The sequence below is a fragment of the Ambystoma mexicanum genome, chromosome 5q, assembly GCF_040938575.1.
Source record: "Ambystoma mexicanum isolate Mex_15411 chromosome 5q, UKY_AmexF1_1, whole genome shotgun sequence".
Classification (NCBI taxonomy): Eukaryota; Metazoa; Chordata; class Amphibia; order Caudata; family Ambystomatidae; genus Ambystoma; species Ambystoma mexicanum.
In genome coordinates, this window is record NC_090933.1 from 808501908 (window position 1) to 808527823 (window position 25916).

At 41.6% G+C, this 25916-nt stretch overlaps 1 protein-coding gene across 2 annotated transcripts in view; it reads left to right on the forward strand.

Annotated features, from left to right (window-relative positions):
- The first annotated feature begins 202 nt into the window (after nucleotides 1–202).
- Nucleotides 203–25916, forward strand: part of LOC138497680 (carbonic anhydrase 13-like) — a 1250189-nt gene continuing 1224475 nt past the window's right edge. The window contains exon 1 of one of the 2 annotated variants that reach the window (XM_069621291.1): nucleotides 203–372. The gene's annotated coding sequence lies outside the window, so the exon portion shown is untranslated. Of the gene's footprint in view, nucleotides 373–12699; nucleotides 12893–25916 lie in introns of those variants that run through there. The other variant, XM_069621292.1, reaches the window with a different exon arrangement.

Below are 25916 nucleotides of genomic sequence, written 5' to 3' on the forward strand. Positions count from 1 at the left end.
CCTGCCCTTTTGTTTTCTTAGAATTGGGAAAATGGAGATCTTGTCGCCTCATGAGGTGTCAGGTCCAATGGCTAATTTAAAATTTGATTCAAGATTAAGCATCAGGTTCTGGCCAGGAACTCAGTGCCAAAGAAGGCACTCATCACAGACAGATTCCGGAACCTCATGGAACATTACCAACAATGGTTGACTATTCTCTTCTAAGAATAATCCAAACACAGGACAGATTGTAGCTGTGGATGCTCATCGCCTTCTGATGGCTGAGGCCCCTCTTAAAAAGTACCAGATGGGTTTGCCGTCATCATCATGGTTATGCTGAAATTACTTTAGAAACAGAGAAATGGACTTCCAGAAACCTCTGGCCGAAGATAGGTACAAAATTAATTATGTGTTTATTTAACAATTTATATCAGTTCAATCTCACAACCGGGGAAGTGGAGCCCTTTCTAACCAACAATGCAGAGAACAGGTTACACCATGATAAAAACATGAATATTGCTTGGGTAGCAGGTAACTTTCAAAGTTGGGTTCAATCTCATTCAAGATAGGATAACACATTGAAGATAGTAGGGTGTCAAGAATGTGGGTTTTCACAACATTATGGAAAAGAGAACAATGAGGAATTAGTGACATAGCTCCAGGTGGACTACACAAGATTCTTGGGGATAAACAAGACAATGCTTAAGTCAATGCCTTTCATTTCTACAACTTGGGAATTTTGAGAATTAGGTGAGAACTGCTGTTGAATAGTCTGAAGCCACTTACATGCTAAGTTGATAATGACTGAGATGGGCTAAAGAAGGAAATGTGCTGCAATTAGGAAAAAGACTGGTTGACCTCTGTCTCTCATGTTGAAATGTGTGGTGTTTATTCCTGGCTGTTTACTGATCGATGTATAGGTCTAGTAGTTAAGTTATGATGATCTCAGAAGATCTACATGAGATCATCAAAAGGTAATATTCTGTGTCTGAGTTTGTGAACAGCCACTAGAGAGCTGAATGTCCTGTGTTGGTTGTCTAACATCTATAACTTACCAATCAACTGGGGTCTGAAGTCACATACTATGAATTCAAATATAATAGTAGGCCACCACAAATACTATAAAACCATTTTAAATGCAACAATGACTGAAGGGAATGGAGACGGCACAAAACCGGATCCAGGATAAATAAATTGCTGATGGACATTAATATAAATACAAGTATATGTATTCTATAGACATGTGACCATTATAAAATCATATTGTTCAAAAGGTGTAAACCATCGATGTATATATGTACTCAGTTATTATACCTTGAGAGTCCATTTATAAGGTACTGATATGCAAATATGCTATAAATTATGCGTACATACATTTGTGGTAGTTATTGGTATGATCAACCTAGGTAGGGAGGAGAATAAAATGGTAATGCTGGGGGAGGTAGTTTGGGCTAGCCTGTAGAATGCTTGTGTATGTTTGTGGAGCAGCGGCTAGAAGGTCCTCTTGAAGGTGGCTGAAGAGGTGGACGCGCAGCTTGCCAGGTGCTCCTGGTCAGCTGTGTGGGGACCCTTGCAGAAATTAACTCTACCAGCTTTCCTGCACCTCGGCACCTCCAGAAATGTATTATAACACGGGCAACAACCTGTGCTGATGCACCATAGCCTGCAGAACCAGGTGGCGAGTGCCTCACCGCTGTACAGAGCAAGGACTGAAGTTGAGCAGCCCTGCCCATTGCACTGCCTAGGGGGATCAAACTGTCATTCTGTTCACCCCATCATTCCACTTCCAGGGTTTGTTAGAATGTTTGGTCATCTGCAGCTGCTTGGTGCCCTCTTTTATTTCACACAGTTGTTACTGTGTCGTGAATCCCTATATCTAAGGAGTAATGAGTTGAAACAGTATATGTTGGAATGTTTTAAACTCATATGTTCCTGTTGATACATATAGCATAAGTGATCACAGTGCTTCAGGTGGAGGCACAATTGTCACAGGTAACTGCCCCATTTTCTCTCACTGTGGGTTTGAAAATGTCTGAGTAATGGTGAACGCTTGAGTATCCGAATGATGTCACATGGAATTTTGTAAATGGGACCTGGGTGAATGTTTCACCAGTCAGTTAGTCCTGGATCCGCAGAGGAGTGGATGTGCCAGTGGATGTTTCCCCCAAATTACCTGTAACTCTTTCCATGTTAACTGAATACTTGTACCAGGAGATCTGCACTTGCCTTACCTGGAAGTATCTTCAATTAACCTATAACCTCTCCAACCGATTCCTTTGTCATGGTTTTACCTGACCTGCATCAACATTTACAACACTGACAATGTGCTTCTCAAGAACCTGCAGCCGGATAGAAATCGCTGTATGAGTAGGCAGCCAGACAGACATCCACTGCATCTTTACAACAACAAAGACATCCGTCCTCTCAAGCAAGCTGTCTCCTTATGGCAATATAGTGCCAGCCACCCACAGTCATCATTCTGGACCTAACCCATGCAAAGAAGCAAGTCACATCCTCCCTGACAGTTCCTTGCATGCAAGACAGCCTCCTGATCGAGGACTGCCTGAAGCCTTAAGAGTAAATTCCTGAAAGAGGAGGTAAACGGGAGCCAGATGGCAAGCAGCCCCCATCAGTTTGCCATGCCTCTTCTAGTCCCCTAAAGAGAGAGGATGAGAGGATCGCGAACACAGCTGCTAAAGAGATGCTGCCTGGTGTCATGCTAGCTTCCTCTGCTTCAGCTATGGTGATGGCCCCGCGGGCGCAAGTGAAAAGCCTGGTGATCCTGGAGGCGTGCTATACCAGGTGAAATTAATATAGGTCAATAAACCCCTTGAGTGGTGCGTAGGATAGCCCCGTCCACAGTACATCGTCCTATACTATTCCTATGGGGGCCGGCCCACATACCTACCTTCCCGCACTTCAGTCTGTGGGGGACAGGACTATCAGTCTGCACATTTTCTGGCCATGTCTCCATGACCCTGGGGCTATGAAGGAAATCCTGCATGTGGTTGAACACAGGGTCTGCTCTTGCTAATCCTTTCGTGCAGTTGAACAATTTTAAACTCATAGCTTCCTTGATCCACTCATTTTTTGTGGGTGTACATAATTCTTGTTGCCACTTATAGTATGCGCTCTCATATTCATTATAATGATTTTACTTGGGAGCATAATACCCAAGGTGGAGGCACAAATGTCCCAAGTAACTTTACTGCATTGAAGGTGACTTTATGGTCTTTGATCCCCCTCTACACTTCATTGGGTGCAAAGGATGAATCCATGGGACAACCAAGTAGGCCCTTTGTAGCCAATCTAAATATTTTGATTGATTTTGAGGAATTTATATCGTGCTCGGAACAGACTAAACCATTTAGTGGCGCAGATGACATCAGAGAAAACCTAATTAAAAGAGTTGTAAAGCTTTATTAGGTCCCATCCTCAGAACCAGAGAGGGTTCCTAACAGGCACAGAAATTGACCTTTTTATTTAAAAAGAAACATTTTTAGGGCCTTGCGAAACTTCGAGAGTGAGTCAAGAGTCTCCATAGTCTTGGCCCAAAAACTGCACATTTTCTGTCCCCCCTTGATACAAATGTAGACAAAGGGATGGACAGAAAGGCTTGGTCCTGTGAGCGTAGACATCTGGAGGGCTGGTAATGACTAATCTTGTCCTTCAGATGGTCTGATGCCAGATTGTTCAGGCACTTAAATACTAGGCATGCCACCTTAAACTTAATGGGGTCCTTGACCGCCAGCCAATGAAGTAATTGACGCGAGGGAGAAACATGAGAAATTTTGCTAAATCCACAGACCAGCCTAACTGTCGCATTCTCGGCCTTTTGAAGCCTGTATAATTGTTTTTTGGGAATGCCAATCAATAGACTATTACAGTACTGCAGGTGGGCATTCGTAAGTGCTCCCACCACCAGAGCATGATCCTCTTCAGGGATATAAGGAAGAACCTCATAAAGAAGCCTCAATGAATAAAAGATTGCTTTCATCTTGGCTCGAACCTGGCTTTCACAGCCCAAGTTGTCCTGCCAGATGCAGCCAAGATTTTTTACTTTAACAGCAAATTTAAGTTCTACTCCCAATAGGTTAGGGATTGGCTGTTTTTTTTATAGCAGTAAGGAGATGTTCAGGTCCAAACAGAATAAACTTGACATCACTGATGATTAAGAACATGCTACTTGATGCTGCAGAAAGCATGCTGATGCTTGGATTTGACTTGACGATATTAAAGACTCAGAGAGAGAAAGTAAGTCCTCTGTCAATGCCACATCAAGATGTACAAACCGCAAACATGAAGGTTGCGTGCCTGAAAGAGTTGCCAAAGAGACCCATCTAATGAACCATGGCAAAACTATCTCGATCCCCTCCACAATGGGCGTGTTCCGATTGGTATAGGATCCAAGTTAAAAGTAAAATTTGAAACATAAAAGGTTTCACGACAAGAGACATCAATCACTCACCATCTGAATTGAAAGTCTCAACTAAAAATCAGGATTGGTTGTGGCTGTCAAGAGCTCTGACAGGTCACGGCGATCTCTACCAATCCCCATCAGTGACATTGAATGGGAAGCATCCATTCAGTAACCCTGAGACCATAAACCTCCTCGTTTGTCATTGGCCTCATGGAACACCCGAGTTTTTAGTCATCTGACAAAATCTAGCAAGAGAAACTTGGGTGATTAACAGATAAATCGGTTGTAATTAACATATATTGGAATCTGGCTGTTACATCTAACGAAGGATTCATTCACCAAATATCTGATCTAATAGACAATGCCTACATTGTCCAACAAACACGGAATGTAATACTGTGCAGCGACTTACATATCTCATGCCTTTCTGATAATGGCAGTGAACAACTCAAATCACACCAAGTCTCTTACAACTCTAGAGCGAGTATGTGGACCACTCTAATGGCTACAAAAGACATGCACATGCTCAATGGGAATACCAAAGATGATTCACTGCCTCACGTCACCTGGGAAAGTATGGCCCGTTCATCTGTGATCAATTACATCTTTGTTTCAGGCACTTTTTGCCCCAAGTTGCCGTATTTAACATAATACGAACAAAGAACGGTGACCACCACATGTTACACATGGAATAGTCAGGCTGTGCCCCGAATCTCTGGCAAAAGATGACGTCTGCAGTATCAGTTACGAGTAGTGGCTCACGCCTAAAACTGACTAACACCAGCATGGTCAATCTCGCAGCTTCTTTCAGGTCTGACGGCTCCCTGGTGGAGTACACACTGCTTTTGGAACCCCATATCTCTAGCTCTAATAAAAGTCGGCAACCGTCCCTTGTTCACACTCATGTTTACAGCTTGGAGCTTGTCAAACGCGGAAAAGAGGTGAGAAGGCTCACCAGAGCAGTTAAGAGATCAGGAGAAGCAATTGCCCAAGAATCTCTTTGACTGGGAAAAAGGAGTTATAAGAATTGGCTCGGTTCATTTAGACGGTCGTTATATCAACAAGATCCGGAAACTATGCTTAGGATCTTGATTGGGAAAAGAACAAAAGATTTTTGGTCGCTAATAAAATCTGTGTGACCTCAGGTGAATGACGACCAGACGAATCCCATTATTGGATTGAACATTTCAAAAATCCATATGCTTCTGCTTCTAACACTATTATGACTGATCACACTTCTGCAGAAATAGTCCCTTGTGTTTCCTCCCTGTCTATTGATGATATTTAGGGTCGAATTGGAAAGTTAAATAATTCACAAGCTCCTGGACCTGATGGATTAACAAATCTTATGCTTAAGGAACATCAAGACATATGGGCACCTTTAATCCACAAGTTGCTGCTCCAGATTTTAAACTCCAGCAGAATTCAGAGTTCTTGGACAAGGGGGATCGTGATCCCCATTTTTAAAAATGGAGTTCGTAATAACCCAAAAACTATCATCCTATCGCCCTCCTCGATGTGATCGGAAAGATGTACAGCACAATCATACTAGACCATTTTAAAAGCTGGTTTAAAGGTCCAGGAGTTAATGATCCATTACAAACAGGGTATGTCAAAGGAATTGGGACTACTGCAAACATCTTCATCCTCAACATGTTGAAGGGTCCTGTGAACCAAGGGAAACCAAACATCTTCATGGCTTTTGTCGATCTGGTGCAAGCATTTGACCAGATCGACCGTCAGAAGCTGTGGAGCAAATTGGAGGCAAAGAATTGTCTTGAGTCTCTCCTGGACCCCATAAAAGCCCTGCACAGCACCACAACTTTAAGAGTGCGACTGAATAAATCTGGCCTTCTCTCTAAAGAAATTCTGACTGTCAAACATGGGTGCCCAATGGCTGCTGCACTATTTAACTTTTTCCTGGCTGACATCAAGACACCAGATCCTGAATTAAGAGTCTTCCCACTTACAGCCGGTTACCACGCATACTCTACGCCGACAATATAGTCCTTATAGATCAGATGTCTATAGGACTTCAATGGCCACGCAATGGTCTAGCAAGCTTCATTCGAACTAATGGCTTGGAGATCATCACATCCAAAACAAAGATTCTGAGTCTGGGAAACTCTAATAAAGGAAGACACAAGTACTCCTGGTTGTTAGAGGGTTGGGCCATTGAACAAGTATGCACCTTTAAGTATTTGGAGTTTGGCTCAGTGACACCACAACCAACGTACCAATGGTATCTCATTTAAGAGCCAAAACCAAAGCATTGTCCAGTCAAGCACGCGCCAGAAACAAAAAGTATGGGCGATTTTCCATTCTTCCAGTGCTCTCCTTTTACAAATCAAAGGCTGTTCCGACTATCACTTATGGATCTGAAGCAATGCCTAATATTTCATCAACCATTTGGACACAACTAGAGGGACTTTTTTGGAAAAAGGTTCTGAGTCTCCCTTCAGCAACTCAATTCAAATAATACGACGTGAGCTGGGTCTTTCTTCATTAAAATCAATTGTTGACTGGGAGAGGCTTGCCTTTCTGAGGAAGTGTTTTTTATCTGATAGTCCGGAAATCTTTGAAATGCTACATAAGGAAATCGTAGCTTCTGATACCCTCATGTTACAGAATTGGCAAAATAAAACTCAATTGAGGTCCTTCTTACCAATCCCATGATGATCAAACTCAAACTGCGAGAGTTGGACTGGATAAAAACCCTCGATTCAGCAGGGAAATACAAACTGACTGCTCATATTCCACCGCAACAAAGGAAGCTTGATGTAACGTGCGGATATTTAAATCAATCACCAGATCAAAAACTGAGGGAGCAATTCCTCCGTATTCTCTTTCTCCCCTTTTCCAATGAATGAGATTCAAGCAATCCGTGGGCTATCTGTCACCAGTAAATGCTGGTTCTGTAAAGACAACTTGGTTGTAGAATCAATGAAGCACCTGGTAACTTCCTGTCCAGTTCTAGTGGAGAGTCGTACCAAACAATTTAGACATTTAATATCGGAATTCCAGTGTGAAGAGAATCATACTTGGGTACTCACTGTTGATGGCAGAGTACAAGCTGTGTTACGTGATCACTCTGGTTCAATTTCTGGAGACTTTGCCCTCTATGTGATGAAGAGAAGAGGTGCGTTCTTTTTGCTTGCTTTTTCCTCCTTTTTTGATAATTAGGAATGGATTTTTTATATTGATAATTGTGTTGTAATGCAGAATATTGATTGTGCTTTTGCTGAACATTGTTTAAATTAAAGCAAATAAAAAATGTAAAAAAAACCCTCTGTTTTTGCAGCATTCAATTGAAGCTGATTGGAGGCCATCCACTCATTGATCTCCTGGAGACATTCACTGATCCTAGCAAAGGTTTTCTTGACATTACCAATTGTGATGAAGATCTGAGTGTCATCTGCATAGCATTGGAAGCTCATTCCGTGATGTCTCAGAATCTCCATCAAAAGCTGAAGATACAAATTAAAAAGAATTGGCGATAGAGACGACCCCTGTGGGATGCCACATCCCATATTGCTGGGATCTGAAGTAAAGCCTCCAAGTCTAGCACATTGTCAATGATTCTCCTCAGCCGGTCTAGCAGGATGGCATGATTAAATACAGGTTAAGGCCAGGTTTCACCATTTTCTCTTTTCACCTAATTGCTCATACTCTGGCAACACATAGCGTCCACTGCAAATCAAATACTCAATATCTATTTACCCATTGCTGGTTAGGAGGATTGCTCAGGAGCAATGCGCTCATCTTGGGAACATCCTTTGAGCAAGACAACGCCGAGCAACATGGGTTTGATACCGGGTCCCGCACAAAGTGTCTTATAGATAATTAATTTAATGTAAATGTTTTACCCATTCCACTAATTCTTTTATGTTTATTACATTTGGTCCTTTGCATAGCTTCATAGCATGATAGGTATTTCAGTACGCCAGAGACCAGATTACCTGGGGTGAGGAGCAGTCTTGCAAGTTCCTAAACACCTTTGTGTGGTTAGAAAATGATTCTCGATCTTTTGCAGTGTTCCAATACACCTGGATGTGAATATTAGTGAGAGTCTTTTCCTTCCAGGTTGTCAGATTTCGCCATTATCCTTGATATCACAGTTTGATGTTGTTGTAGGTAAAACCAAAAGAAGTGTATTCCTGTTTCCCTGAGTGGGTACTCTACTTCTTCAGATGAGAAAAGAGTCAGTGCAAATATAGTTCTAACAATACTGGCTCTGAATGAAAGAGGGGATGGGTTTGAGGTTGGAGTAAGACAATGCAAGTATACTATGTGTCACTGTTCTACCTATTAATACTTACAAAATAAATGGTTAGATTGGACCGTCAGTTCTGGTCATGGATTGGATCTGGTCTAGGAAGAACAGCACATTAGACACAGGACTGGATCGGCTAGGCCGGTCGCTGGATTTGCACAGGATCTGCCCTCCTAGTCTGTGGATATTTTAATCAGCTGGATAGCGAGTTCCTCAGGTAAGCCTAGTGATGGCAAGCCAGAGAATTTGAGGATACTGGTTCACAATGCCTTCTCATCCCACCGCGCTTCTCTGGGGGTTTGGGAATAAGTTTGAGGATTAGGCCTTGCAGAAATCAATAGATCTCTATTGCTGGCAAGAGTCTTGGCATCTGGATCTGGAAGAATATTAAAGCTGGATGTAGAATGCTGGATCAGAGTGCTTCGCTGGAATCAGGAAAGTGGGTGAATCAGTGAGTCCCTATGTGTTGTCAGCTGTCTCTATTTATGCTTTAAAATTACATCAAAAAGTGGGTGTATGGGCCGGCTTAGCTAAGCTTGCCCCTGTGAGTTGGGATTCGACCAAAACTTCATATGCGCCTTGCATTTGAGTGATTGGATCAAGGCCGGATGATGTCACATTGATGTCACATTGTATGGTTTGCTTTACAGTCTTCAGAGACCTCCCTTTAGCCACTGGTCTCAAAATCGGATTTTATAATAAATACACATTTCTACATTTGTCATCTTTATACAAATCACACACAAAGATGCCATACTTTATGTAGTATCTGTCCCTCAAAATCCTGTAGCTGTGGGGTCTTGTTTCAACTTTTTACAGAATTTTGTTGATTTTAAATGGGTTTATTAAGGGTGTTTGTAGCAGCTTCCGTGGACATCATGAGGGTTGGGGTATGCACGGGGTTGTGTGAACATTTTAAACTGCTTTCTTTCCAGGTGAACTTTGGACATGTGGGTATAAACAGTTTTTTTTGTTCAACTGAACTTGTACGTGTGGGTTAACATTTTCCTTTGCAGGTTTTTTTGTACTTGTTGGTTTGTGGGACTTTATACCTGCTAACTGGGGTTTGGGTTATGTGGCTGTGGGGTGGTGATCACGACTAGGGTTGATTGGCTTATTTTCATCTGTTGTCATGTCACTGTGTCATCTGTGCTTTGAGGGATTAGGGACATTTTCTGGATGGGTTTCCTGTTTTTCCTCCTGGCCATAGCACTTTTACATGTTTTGTGCCAGGTGGTTCCAGCGGTTTGCTGGTTTTGGCATTTTTCAGTTCAACATATTTGTTGTTTTGGGTTTCAGCGCAAGGATGTGTTTATGCCAGCTGTTCAGGCGCAGCTGGTACGGCGGGTTTCAGGTTGGGGCTTAGTAAAAGTGTGTCTTTTGCCGGTTTTCCAGCTGTTATTAATTTGTGTTGGGTATTTTGCACAGCCTGTGGAGTCTACAGGTGGTTCAAGCATCCCTAGGATGCCATTGTTGGTGATTTGGGTAATCTTTTGATGCATATGTTTTTGCCCTGATTTGGAGTTGTTTTGTTTGGTTTCAGCTTATGGTCGTCGTATGGTTTGTTTCAGAGTGTTTCCCATAGGTTTCGTATTTTGAGGGGTAGTTTTGATCAGGGAAGATCATTTAGTTTGTGCTCGGATGTGACAGGTCTGAGGCTTTGGGTGTGGCAGTCCTAGGCATAAGGAGGATCAGTTTTGTTCTGGGGGTTTAAGGTTAACTGGTTGTTTATTTTGCTCCAGGGAGAGCAAAGTATGTGCTCGGACATGGCAGGTCTGAAGCCCTGTGGGGCAGTCCAGGGCAGAAGGTTGTCTGTTTTATTTTGTTGGTGCATACCCTGTGGGTAGCAGTGGCAGTTTTTGTGTCCTTTTGTTATTTCCGTGGACAATTCTTCTGTCATTGTTGTTGCTTTGGGTAGGTTTAGGAGAGAGTGGAGATGGTTTGCTGTCAGTTTGTGCGAGTTTGGTTGGGGGTAGCTCACTGCGTGGTATTTTTGGTTGCAAGCATTTTTGGCTTGTGCATTTTAGCATTTGGTAGTGTCGGTGTAGATGCTTGTGTGAGGTGTGGTTTCATCCTGGTTATCTCACATTTTGTTAATGCCAAGACGTTCTACTTTCATCGTCTTCCTATAGTATTTGGATGGTGTATTTGGTCCTGTATTGATTCATGTTTTTTTGGTTATGGGCTCCTAGGCATTTTCCAACTTTGGCGGGCAGTTTGTAGGGAGTTATTTGGGGCATTTGGAGTTTGTGGGACAGAGGTATTTTGAGGTGCTGGTCATCTTTGGTGTTTTGTTTTCATGGTTGTTCTAACAGTAACAGGTGGAGGTGTTTGGTGACTTGGTCCTGTGCTATGGGCCTGTTCTGATGCCTTTGCACAGAATGTTGTGGTACTGGGAGTGTCCTAGTCCTGGGGTTCTAAGCTGGACATTTGGTCCAGGCATTGAGAGGAAGAGCTTGCTGAGGGTGTGGGGGGACCAATGTTTGCTGTGCTTAATGTGGTATTCTTATCTAACTATCCCACGTGCATGAATTACTTGGGGCAATAAAGCAGTATTACATCATACTTACCTTGGTGCATGTGTCTTTCCTGAACCACTACACCACTACATCAGGTTTTTGATATTCCGCAACAGCCAGGCTTGGACTGACCTACAGGACAACAGGTCAATGCCGGAAGTGAAGGCCCAACATGCTGGAGTGGGACCATTTTTTGGTCCAAGTGTGCCTGTTTTTTGGTCATAGTGGATCACTTCAGTGAGTTAGTTAGTAGGTTTGCCCAGTCTTTCAGAACAAATATTCCTTAAAATTCACAATTTGCATCACATTTTACTGAACAATTCTGCTTGGGTACTACTCAAAAAGTCTTTCCACAAAAGGAACAAATTGGCATTAGTTGCAGTGGGCCACATTTTCATTGGTGCCCGAGCATATTTGCTTCCCCAGTCCCACCCTGACAACACCCACCTATAATTGTTAGTGTGGGAGAGCATCAGGATGGTTGAGCTTTGCAGCGTTGCATGAAATCAGAGCATGTATTATTTTTGTGAAGTTAGTAGCCTTGGATTGGCTGATTTGACAAAGTGATACAGGGCCCAACAACTTACCATGCAGCAAGCGGTATATGCAGGCTCGAACCCACATATTGGTCACATGCACAAATGAATATCAGGTGGCTCAAGATGCCAAGAGAAGGAGTGCTGAGAAAACGCATTTGTGAGTATACTTGGGGCAGAGCTTTCTTAACCAGAATGGAACAGACGAAACTGAGAGAATTGTGGAGCTGCGAACATTCCACCAGACAAGAAACCACAATAAAATAAACAGGATGGCTGTGGCATTGTGGTCGACAATTGCAGAAGGGTGGTGAAGCATATGGATTACATGGTGGTGCTGTAGCGGTTCCTACAATAAAGTGTTTTTACCTTTGCCTACTGGCTTGCCTCAACCTTACAGGCATGTTATGTGATAAACTGTAGCAATAATACAAAACATCTAATCCCAAGAAAGAAAGAAAGAAAGAAAGAAAGAAAGAAAGAAAGAAAGAAAGAAAGAAAGAAAGAAAGAAAGAAAGAAAGAAAGAAAGAAAGAAAGGGGACTAAAATATCCCAAAGATCGAGCTGATTAAGCTAGGTGGTTGAATAAATATAAAATGGATTTCACAAGGTTACAGAGTGAGTCATCAGGATTAGGAAAGATGTGGTTTCCAGAGGTGCTGTGTAAACCTGAACTGATAGGTGCTAGTAGCAGGTGAACCTGAGAGAAACCCTGTGATCACTTGAAACCAACAAGTGCTGAAACCGTGAAGCATGAAGCTGAAACCCTGAAAGTACTATTTTCTCCTGCTGAGGACTGAATTATAATCAGATCGTTTATTGCACTGACAGCTGCAGCTCACAGCACTGCGAGCGTTGCTCTTGTCGTGCGCTCACCTGCTTCCTGGAGGAGGCGGGCCAAGGCTGTGTCACGTGACTCATCACGTGATCTCATACCGGATATTTAATACTGCCAGAGCCACCCTTGCGGCGCTAAGCCCTTCGGCTGTTGTGCGGCTGTGGCGGTGCACTCAGACGGGAGACTGTGGTGGACTTTTGCTCTGATTCCCTCTGGATTTTATTCTAATTGCGATACCTGACAAGCACCTTGAGTCGAGTCCTGCATTTAAGTACTGTATTGTCTGGTGTAGCTGGAGATACTGGAGTTTGTGATTCTGTAACATTGGTGAGCTTCTTGAAAGTGTTAGAAGTGTACTCGGAAGCACACTAGCCGACCAGGCTGGTGCAAAAGTGACAATTTTTAGTCGCATATTGGCACAATTTTTGTGGTTGTGACGCCCACCTTGGTTATTTCTTTACGATCAAACATTTTAGCGCAGTTTTGTTATGTATTGATGAAGCACTGGCCGAGTATTTTAGATATTTTTCTTGATCAATTGATGCATTGGGCGCTACTAACCTTTTAATGTGTTAACTTGATTTTATTAGGTCATTATTGTGTATTGAGTTGGGTTTTTACATTGGACATTGCTCATTTTTGGTATTGCTAGGTTGAGAATATTGTCTCTTTTCCATACACCCTATAAGTGTAACTACCTGCATTATAACAATGACTAATGGCCTGCGGAGTGGGCGTTGCACTGAGGCAATAATGAAAGCTCTTACTGTTTCTAATATTGACTCCCTTGTGTGTAAAGGAAGTACTTCTAACAATGAAACACTTTAGCAGCAGTACCTAAAGCTGATACTTTGAATTGCATAAATACTCCTATATATGGTACTCATTTGGCTCAGGTTCATGCCGTTTCTCCTGCTAGTACGTATGCCCTCATAACAGAGGAGGAAAAGGAGTGTACTAAGGAGAGCCCGAGTGGCTGTACAACTCCATTGATGTCATGCACTTCTAATGAAGATCAGTTTAAGATCACTATGTGGAAAATGGCCGAATTAGATGAACAGGTCAATCAGTCTATCAACATGATGACCTCACTTGTATATAGATCATCTAATGCGGCCATCTCAAAAACAACTCGTAGAGAGGATATTACTAAAGCTCATATTGAAACAATAGGCGAAGAAGTTTCTGAAGTGATTCCGCACGCTTTATTGTATTCTCCTGAGCAAGTTAAAGATCAAAGCAGGTTGTTACATGATCATCCTGAGAGAGGGACATCTGATGGGAGCGGATTAGAACATCAATCACCTAGTCCCCTACCAGTAATTACAAAAATATTGGATCTTCTTGATAAGGGTCATGAACTCACTCATTTGGAATTAAAGGAGATAAAGGTAATTATGCATCATTTATGCTCTAAGATGGACAAAATTTAGGGATTTATAATTGCCATCGATACCCTGAGATCTATGTGTTAGGCGGAAACCTGTGCAGTTCCCTCTGGGACCACTGCAAAAGATTTAGGACTACAGGTGTTTGGCAGTAAACCCACTTGGTAGCAGTCTGTACCACACAGATTCACTTGGTAGCTGTGGCTGAGCAGTCAGACTTCCCTCAAGAAGAGTTAGGCAGTATGTGGAGTATACACAATAGGGCAATTTACACAGTAGAACAAGCAAACACGGAACAAGGCTTCGGTGTAAAGATATAAAGGTATTTATTTATAACAACACATCTATAGAAAACACTCTGGCACTTATACGGCGAACACCTTCAATCACAATAACTATACGAAGAAAAAGATCAATCCACCTAACAATAGTTCGACAAGTCTAGGTTCACCGGCATCACTTATTTGCAGACATAGGTGTATGCTTTAACCTAGATGGCACTCTAGTATTCCTTAGGACGGGAGAGAAAAATAAGGCAGGTTATGAAATCAACTCGGTACCAATACTTTATGGACAAATGCAAGGCAAGTAAGGCAGGGTCTACTGCAGATCACAAAGTTCAGAGGCCAGGCCCACTCGGAGAGAGGCAAGGCGATATGTCCCAAAAAGTTTCTCAGTAGAAATGCGCTTCGAGTCTTTATCGCAAATTGTTATGGAAAGATTGGACCAGTTCAGAACAACACGTTAAAGAACGCTTGAGGGCGACCAATGGAAAGGCGAGGATTAAGACACCTCACTCTATCCGGCAGAAAGGGAAGCCAGGCGGACACGGTACCTTGTTTGTGGAGAGACAGCTCCGGCGGGGGCAGTTGTTCCTGGTGGTGGATGCACGTCGGGTCTTTGCCAAGAGTAGAGATGATCTTGTTGTCGAAGAAAAGTGAAGTCCGGTGCACTACCAGGGAATAGACCAGCCGCGCAGTGCTCCGTCACAAGGCACCACCTTTTGGTCGCGGTACAGGGGTAGTGGCTATCCGGTTGGCGAGGTGCTCTGGACGGGCAATTCGACCACTGCATCCTGGAGCGAAGAAAAAGCAAAGGGGACTGGTTGTTCCCACCAGTCAGGAGAAGAGACTCTCCGGCAGTGAGATCTCCTCTGTCATCGGGAAGTGGTGAGTCGGTTCCGCAGGGCTCCACCAGAGGTGTCGTCGTTGCAGGTCGGCTCAGCTTTACCCTCGTCGGATTCTTAGGTCCTGTGGCGACTTCTGAAGATCCAGTTCCAAAAGCCCTGCTTTTATGCAGAAAACCCCCATGCATTCAGCCTAGCTGTCAATCAAAACACGCTAAGTGGTCAGCGGGGTGGCTCACCACTTGGGCCAATCACACCAGAGTGCGACCGGAGTTGGCAAGGCAACTCGGTCCAGGGTGCTTAAACCCCCTCCCACACCCCTGTGGTAACCCAGACAGAATGGCACCACTTTGGAGGGTCTCTGTACAGAAGCCCGCCAAAAGTGGAACAAAGGGCTCAACCTTTGGTTTAGGAGTCACAGAGACGAACACAGACGCCATTTTAAAAACCGAGTTCTGGCAGAAAATACCATCCGATAGACTTATTTAAGATAAGTAAATCGGTGGTATGTTAGAGATTAACGAGAGAAAAAGTATTAATCTCCAACAATGGGAAGAATCCCATAGGGTTATATTCGGGGTCGAATATAACAAGTAGTTTCCACTGCCACCAGCCAAAACTCGACGAGGGGGAACGGGACAGTGCCCCCTCGAATAACAGACCCAGGAGTAATCGAATTACCCCTACTAGTACGTCCACAATAGGATGGTTTGTACTAGTTCAATGGTGACTTTACATGCCCGGGGAGACAGTAGTCAGTCCCCGGGTATGGAGTCTATGATGGAGGTACGCTAGGACGCCCCAGTGCTACGGCACGGAGGGTGCGTTGTAACACACATAGTAAAACAGACCCTATGGAGTAAAAGACCCCATAGCCCATAGAACACATTGACATTCAAAGGAATTACACACATTCATGTCCAAGAGTGGGAGAAAAAGAGTCTCACTCTTGGCAGGATGGAAAAAAACAAACTCCAGAAATCCAGCAAAGCTGCTGGGGGACTCACTAGGTTAGGAAATTCAGCCTAAACAGAGAATTCTCCCTAACACTATGCAACATGAAATATGCGGTCGAGGAACAGACGAGACTCGCGATGTGAGCCATGAGAAAAGCACGCAATGTTTGCAACTTGGCTGTTATGAGGGGGACCACCCTACACAGTTAACTAGTGCATTACCTGAGCCCTTAAAGTGTAATTGTGACAATGATTTGAGAGAGATCAAAGCTTGAATAGCAGTATTGAATAACACAATTCTTACACAATTACTGAATATGGCTCTGCCACCAGCTATGCCGGCTAGTCCATCTGTTGTGGCTTCATCTCCAGCTAGGTCTGATAGTCCATCTGTTTTGCTGGATGAAATCGAAAAACATAAAAAGGCGGAGAATGCAAACTTACCTATTGAAGTAACTCCCACTTTTATGTTTCGTCGGGCTAAAAGGATGCATTTGCGTGCTGTAAAAAGACTTGCTAAAAGAAGGAAGGAAGCCGCATTACATACGAATGAATCAACAGCCAAAGATATAAAATCAACTCCTATATTAGAAGTAACAGATGAGGAGCATATTGATTTGGAACAATTGTTCTAAGAGAGTCAAGATGCACTTACACCTGCAATTAATGTATCAGTGGAACCGAGAAGTGGAAGTCTTGGGAATCCCTCGTTAATGAACGAAGACATGTATTCTACGAAGGTAACTATTAAAACTAGCAACACAAAATTGGTAAAAGCAGTGTCTCAGAAATCAATAACTTGTAAAACTGTAACACAACTAAATACAGGTATAACAATCCCAAAGGCCCATGCAATATATGAAAAAGAAAATGAAATTACTGATATTGATCTGACTATTAAAATTTCGGTAAAACCTACCTTAAGTAATTATTTTCCTATTGTAGGTAGACGCTGCACGTCAAAAAGCCACACGAAATATCCTGTTTCGCGTGGCAGTGTCTCTTTAAATATACCCATAAGGAAATCTTATAGTGAGGTATGTACCAATGTTCTGAACAAAGGTACAAATGTAACTAATGAATGTATGGTGAGTAAAGAAAAACAATTAGAAGCAGTAAATAGTATCGGTAATAAAATGAAAGCAACACGAGATGAATCATTGATGTCTGGTGATTGTATACTGAGCAAAAATAAGAATTTAGTAGTGGTAAACGGTAAGGGGAAATGAACTGAAGTGGCTGTGGCACCCTCTATTACCCCGCTTGGGAACTTAACAATCAATAAAGCTAATATTGTGGGTCTTATGGAAACTTTGCATGTCCCTAGTCATATATCAATTCACGGTCCTGCATTAAGTAGGTCCTTATCTGAAATCAAGGCTAACAAGGGTCCCTTATACAGCGATGATGAATCACTTGACAGCAAGAGCAAACTCATTTGAGATTAATCAAAATGTCAACAGTATTAGCAGAACTTTGCCGCTACAGTTTCCTCATGTTGTTACTAGTGCTTTTTCGAACCAGTTACCCTAAGAGATACAGCAATAAATATAAATTCAACTAGGCCTCAACAAATTGAATTTGAAAGACAGTATATCATTGGATTTGAGGGGGATGGAAAGGATTTGGCGGACAATCGCATTAATCGATCCTTTATATTCTCTGTGTTCTCAAACATACCTCAATTGAGAATGATAAAATCAGAAGATATTACAAGGGTCTCTTTGGCAAGAGCAAATAATCATAGGGCTGTTTGTTATTTCAGCTCTGAGGCTATAATGAAATTTATCTGGTTTAGCCGTGAGGAAATAAAAAATGAGGGCCTGGTGCTGCTTACTTTTGAATCCGAGGTGGAGGCTATAGAATTTTTAGAACCCCCGGGTAAGGGTGTTGAAAAGCTCACAGAAGTAGGTAGATCTGGCATGCAATCCGAAGCAGGTTTAGAAGGTGAAATGTTGGAAATATTGAAATCAGTAGCCAATATAAAAGGTTTACCATGGTTGGAACCCATGCTATGGGTGATTTTGTGTCCTAAAACATCTCTCTCTGTTACATAGCCACCCAACAAGATAGGTATAAACATTATATCTTGGAACTCTTGTGGATATGTAAAATCAATGAAACGGCACTCTGTATTAACCTTTGAGAACCGACCAACAATAATAATGGCACAAGAAACTATGAAAACTGAACCACTTTTGATTCCTGGATACTCGACCGTTTCTTCGCCCGCAAAGAGATCTCTGCAAGGGCGTCCATCTGGGGGCTTGGCGGTTGCAGTTAATATATCTTTGAAGGCTCAATCGGAATTGGTTTGGGAATCTGCAAATATATTGGGGATTCATCTTACTATACCATCACTTATATATTCCTCATTAATGATACTTTCCTTATACTGGAATCCTGCCTCTTCAACAGTTGATGAGATTTTGTATGAATTGGATATGTGTTTAGAACATATATCTGCTAGGTATCAGACTTGTGAAATTATTATAGGTGGTGACTTTAATTGTGATTGCAGAGATTTGACTGAGGGCAATATATCCAAATCCTCCACTCTTTCACGTAGTAGTGGAGCTTAAGTTTAGAGAACTCTTCACTGAGTGGGATATGGATTTAATGGTCATAAATGATATGAAATCTAAAGTAACGTGGGCAAGAGGCACGAGGAACTCAATGATAGATTTTATATATGTTTCTCACAATCTTATTATGCATATGGCACTGCTAGAAATAGGCCAGATAGAGATTGGTGACCATGCACAACTCTCTACATTCTTAAATTTGAAATGTCAAAAGCTGAGGCCAAATACAACATTGGCAGTGGTGGAAACCAATCGACTTCAGCATTCTATTAGATGGAATCAAGGGATGTGGAATCATGTTGTAAAACATATATCTTTAGAAATCGAGAGGACCAGACGAGCAGGGGGAAATCTTGGAAAAATATCTGGCGCGCAATTCTCTGAAATGGTTACTATAGCACTTGCACGGTTTTGTAAAATTCAAAACAATGTGAAACATACATATTTATACGATCACCCATGCAAATTACAGAAAAGGGATAAAAAAAGGGCACTGAGATATTTGAAGAGAAGCAATTTGGGCACCGAAGATAGTAAGGCAAGGCGGAATAAAATTCTATCTGTATATAAACAAAATTTAAGATTTGCCCGCATCTCAAGATACAATGAGGTGAATTGTGTATTAATTCGCGCCATCACGTCCCATGATACACGCGTAATTTGGCGTACCTTGAAAGCTGACAATAAATGTGTTGCACTGTTCTCTCCGAACTGTATTCCCGATCAAATATGGCAAACATTTATAAAGGTTAAATACCAATTGCCTTGCGAATTTCGGCTTGTCCCAAATGTTTCTCTGGAATATCACAATATTCCAAGGTTGAAGTGGAACTGCAGCGATATTACCTGGGCAATTTCCAGGCTGTCATACTCAAAAGCTACAGGACCAGATGGCCTCCCCCCCATGTCTTTATAAGGCGGATCCCGTGCTGTGGGCTGACATTATAAAAAATAAATTCGATACTATCTTTAAGTCTGGGGATGTTCCATCCTGATGGCTAACTGAAAATATAGTACCCATAATCAAAAAGGGTGATCCATCTTGGCCAGAGAATTATCGTCCAATATCCCTAATCGACACCGAGGCTAAGATCTTGGCGATCCTTCTTTTACGTGAACCCGAGAGAGTTATTGAGGTTAATGGCTTATACTCAAGATTTCAAACTGGTTTTAGGAAGAACATGAGCACAACCCTAAAAGTATTATGTCACATGTTATTGCTGGAGTACAAGATAAGCATTATAACCCTGTTTATATAGCGATGATCGATATGAGCTCAGCTTTTCATACTGTTGTTCGTAACTTGTTATGGAAGAAAATGATGAAGCTAGGGATTCCAACTGTTTTGTTGTATTGGATTATAAAGCTGCATACGAATACATCGTATAGAATAAGACTTTCACCAGAAGGTGGTGCTACTGCTCCAATCTGTACGGAAATTGGCCTGAAACAGGGTTGCAACCTTGCGGCCACCCTGTTTAATCTATATCTCTCTGATTTGGGTGAGAATTGGGAAAATGGGAAATTGTTCTCTGTTAAAGTTGGGAGTAATCATCTGAAATGGACTGCTTTTGCAGATGATATTATTTTGTTTGGCCCCTACCCCGGCAGGGCTTCAAACCAAACTTTCACTTTTTGAGACATTTGCAAAAGCACATAATCTGACGCCCAACCCAGCTAAAACTGCCATCATGAAATTTGGAGTGAAATCTAAAAGAGGCAATTTTAGATGGCAAATAATGGATACACAAATCTTTTGTGTTAATAATGCAATTTACTTAGGGTATTATATATCAGCCTTAAACTCCATTAGTTCATGGTCTGCAATTATTAAAAGTAAGACTCGACCATTACTGTCTCAAATGAAAAAGATAAATACCCGGTATTGCCAATTTTCCTTAATCCCGCTAATAGAATTTATGACATTAAAAATTGAAAGTGTCATACTTTACACACTTGATGTCTGCTTATGCGACATGACCATTATGCTTGATAGCTTACAAGGCTTTCTTCTGAAATCCGCAATGTTCTTACCAATGTCGGTTCCAAATGCCATCATCCGACATGAATTGGGGCTGGTATCACTTTCAACTCGATGGAAATGGAGACAGTTGTCCAATTATGTCAAGATACATTACCCACCTACTAATTCATTGTATATGGACATGAACAAAATGCTGGGCTCTCAAACCTGCAATTCTTTTTTCGATTACCATTCGAAAATGCAACAAATATTAGGTAATGCAAACATCACTGTTGATGATATACAATATCGCCCTTGCTTTGCCAAAAAAAAGCTTTTTGAAATAGATTGGTGTGCAACTATTGATACAATCATGACCTGCCGGCTATATAAAGAATATGGTTTATATGTCAAACAGTGCATCCCACGATATGATCATGTTACGTTATTTCCTTGTGGATACACTCGAAAGGTGTATATTTGTTACAGATTGAATCTATACCACACAAGAGAAAGAACCAAGAAATGGAAAACGAATAAATCAAACTATTGTGTGGGAAGTCGCTTTGACGAATGCAACGAACCTGATGAAACATTGAAACACCTTATATTGTATTGTCCACATTTTAAGAACATAAGGAAACTTAGATTTATGAAATTTGTGAATATTGAATATGAGGACTGTTTCGAAGCCTTGTAGTCTAGAATGATGCAGGGACTACATAAACCCTTCATTTATGAGCTGGCAAGTTTTTGTAAGCATATTGAGAAGGAATGAGAGTTATTTATGTAGTTGATATGAGTGATTAAGGGTTAATTTTAAGATTTTAGATTTTGTAAAGGTTCTACATGAAATTGTTTTATGTAATTGAACCAAATGCAAATAAAAAAATAAAAAAATAAAAAAACCCTGAAAGTATTCGACCCTAAGAGGAAATGAGAACCAGATAACACTTGAACATAAGAGCTGAGGAGGACCTTATACAACTTGAGCCTAGGAGGTGCAGATGGTTTGGGTTGATTTGGTGGAATCGAATTGGTTGTTGGTGGTTGTTGGAGACAGCTACATTTTTCTGCATATATATGCATGGGGAGACTCCCAGCATCACACCCCATAACCCGTAGACATTAATTATATCCCTAAACCCACCCCACATATATATGCAGCAAAATGTGCAATACAAATTGTGACCAATTCTCCTGCGACCAATTCAAACATGCAATAATCAACCAATCCCAGTGCAGGGAATGAGAAATACATTGCACCTGTGAGGTACTGAGAATCAGAATACACTTGAAACTGACAAGTGCTCGAAAGTACTTCAATATGAGAGCTGATGAGAAGCAGGATGTCATTGAACCGGAGATTTGCTGAGATCCTGAAAACAATTGAATCCAAAGAAGTGCTAAAAGGTTGAAACCAACTGAACCCTGAGGGGTGGTCAGAACTAAGAGCTAAATGGAAAATTGGAACAAAATAACAAGTGTTGGCATTTGTGGGATTGAGCTTTAAAAATGTGGATAGTCACAAGAAATTGCCAAAAAACTTGCGCATAAAGGCTTGTGTTTGTGAACCATCCATGGAGGCACGAAAGGGAATGTGTACTCTCTAGCTCTCAAATGTCTGTTGGTCTGGAATTGAAGGATGTGGTTCTTTGAATAGCCCTTTAAGCAGGAAAGAGCCATTTCCAGTGTTGCTGTAACCGAGAAAGTGTGCACTGATAACATCATTCTGTGCTCAAGTCTCAGCCAGGAACTAATATCCTTCCCAAATTTCCTGCAATCATGCTTTAATATTTGCAGGAGTTGTAAGAGTAAAATGGGGGTAATTTTACAAATATTACTTTTACTGATTTCTTGTACTTTTTTTCAACTCTTTATTAAAATATTCACAAACCAGCTAAATATTTAAACATTGCATGGGTTACAAAATGATTTCAATTTTCAAAACTACCTGAACACATTTTACCTAAATGATCACATATTATATCACAAGCAATTCAATTAAATTCTTTAAAATCTGCCATACTCAATAAACCCAACTTCTATAGGACAACATGATATAGTACACAAACTACACAGACAAAACAGGACAAATCACAAACAAAATACACCCCAATATACATACACCACCAACTAGACTAACACACATATATTCAGTCATAAGAAGCTCTCTTTTACGCACATCCATGCATATCATTGAAGGGCCCCCATAATTCCAGATTAGTCTCCTCACGTTTCTGTTTTAACAGCATATGTTTTTCAAAGTTTGAAAGAGTTTGCATGTCTAATAACCAACCCTTCACAAGTGGGGTCTTCCTTGTTTTTCACACTCTCAGGATTTGTTTGGTCGCCACATGCAGTGCTTTTTCAATCCAACATGAAGTATCACATACTACATCACATCTACCCTTAGGTGACAGCAGTACCACAGCTGACAGGGTGCTTGGGAATGTCACACCCTGGATCGTATCTAACCTATCAAGCACATCATTCCAGAAGTCCACAACTCTAGGGCATCTTCACAACATGTGCAGCAATGAGCCCCTTTCCTGTCCACAGCCCCAGCACATTTTGGAATCCATCATACCTAAGTCATACAGTCACACCAGAGTCCAATAGAGGTGACCTCAAATCCTCTGGTGAGCATAGCATACATTTAAATCCATCTTGGCCCTTATGGCTACCTTTCGAAGCCCCTGCCATTCCTTCACTGATTTCTGCCTAGCTCATCAACTCAAGCTTGCCTCAGTTTTTCCCAGGAATTTGTCATGGAGCTTTCTGCCGGCATCATCTTCAGAAAGGTTGAGACCATACGGGCGGCGTATTGAATAATTCACAGATCTTGTGCTTTTCTACAATTGGCACATTCAGCATCCTTTGCCTCTCAGATAACAGACCCTCCAAAGCCTGTAACTCCCTAGATCCCTCTTACCTAGGCCATATTTTCACAAATGTTTTACAAAGAGTATAATTTTTCTTCCTGCCAGACATCTCCAATCTTCAATATCCCTTTTTTGACCCAGCTGTGCCAGTTCAGTATCTTATTATCATCTTATTATCTATCTGCAAACCTGGATTATACCAAACTGAAGCCTCATAATACATAGATTACCACAGAATCCACAATGTCAGCGCAGTCTTAATAGTGTTGACCGTCTGCAATTTTGCTCGCAGCTTGGGCATTTTTCCAAGTGAATATAAACCACTTAGACGGTACGGCAATAATCTTTCCCTCTCTTTTGATACCCACAGTGGCTCTAATCCCCCATCCTCTGCAAAATAGTAGGCAGATTTTTTCTGCAAGAATCCTTTGAGATAATTCTTAAGAATTGGATAGTTAAAACCGCCTCCCGGATACCATGCGTCATAATGTAACGTGGGATCTTTGGCTTCTTTCCCGTACCCCACGTTTGAGCGCCTTCTTGGAAAATCTCAAAAGGAGTGACTGTACAACATACAATAGTTTGGGTAAAAGCATAATTCTAATAGCATTCATTCTTGCCCAAACATTCAATGTTATGGGCTCCCATTTGCGGATATCCTTTTGAAGCAACTCTATAAATTTCCTGACATTGTAGTCCACACTTTTATTCAGGTCACGAACGAGGTGGATCCCTAAATATTTTACACTCGTATTCTCCCACAGGCAATTCCAGTCAGACAATCCTTCACACGAAGGGTCCTCTTTAATCGAGAAAAACACAGTTTTCCGTCAGTTGATTTTATGTCCTGAAAGTAGACCCACCCCCTCAAATAGATGTTTGAAATAAGCTCCCCCTCTTCCGTGTTCGTCAGAAATATAGTCATGTCATACGCATAGGCCAGCACCTTGACCTCTTTGTCTCCCAAACGTATACCCCGACGGCCTGGCTATTGCCTGACATAGGCTTGCAGTGGCTCCAGTGCTAGATTAAAAAGAAAAGGAAATAGTGGGCAACCTTGCTGCGTACCTCTAAATAGCGGGAAGGATAATAGTTTGTCATTCACCCAAATTCTAGCAGGGATGTCAGACTGTAGCGCACCAACAGCATTCAGGAAAAATGGCCCAAACCCCATTTCGAGTAACGTGTAATTTAAAAAAGGCCCAGTTCACCCGATCAAATGCTTTTTCAGCTTCCAAAAAGATCTATACAATTTTTCCAATTTCAGCTTCTGGTAAACCCATAATGTCTATTATTGTTCTAATATTATCATATGCATATCGCTGCCTCATAAATCCCACTTGGGATTGATCTATTAAATCACTTATATATTTATCTAATCTATTAGTTAACACCCTTATGAATATCTTGGCATCTACATTAAGTAGCGAGATCGGATGGTAATTACTACATTCAGTATTATCCCTCCCAGTCTTTGGTATTAAAGTGACAATCGCCTCTCTCATGGAAGGACAGAAAGTACGCACACCATTTTTTATCTAAAAACCTATAACTTTCCACAAGTAACGCATCCATACGCATGGATTTTCCAGTATTGAGTTGATTTATCGCCATCAAGATTTCTGATTCAGTAATTGAAGCATCTAGTGAGTTTCTGCCCTCTTCATATAAGTATGGGATTTCTATTTTACCAGTGAAATTAGCCAGTTCTGACATTTGAGGATGAAGCTCTTCCATATATAAGACATAGAAGGGCCAGAAACATTTGCATATTTCTTTTTACAACCATTCCACCCAGCCCATTGTCTATCTTCTGCAAATACGATCTCTCCGTCAAGTCTTTCAATTTATTCGCCAGGAGTCGACCCCCTTGACTCCCCTCCTCCAATATCTTTGTTTCATGACGAACATGCCCTTTTCTGCCTGCCTATCCATTTCACACTTTAGTGCTTCCTTAGCTCTATCCATCCTCAATTTATCTTCCATAGCCCTTGACAGGGTGTCTTTTTTTGTAGATCACTAAGCTCTGATTCAATCTCTTTCAGTTTATTTATTCCTGACTTTCTTGCTCAAGAAGTCCAGTTCATCAGTTCGCTACAAACAGAAGTCTTAATAGAATCCCAAACTATTAGACTATCAGTCAACCCATTATTCTCCCCAGAATAAAGTGTAAAGAATTCATCGAAGGCCTGCAAAACCTCCAAGTCCTTTAATATGGATGGTTTAAGCCGCCATCTGAAAAAATTAGACCGACAAGCTACAATATTTACTTTTAGCGTCACCATTGAATGGTCTTATAGGCCGCACTCTCCTATATTTGCCACAACCGTCTGCTCAATTAACCTGTAAGAGACTAGGAAATAACCAATCCTTGTATTGGAGTCATGAGCTGGAGAGTAAAATGAGTATTCCATCTGCCCCTGATGGCTTAATCATCCAAATGTCAAC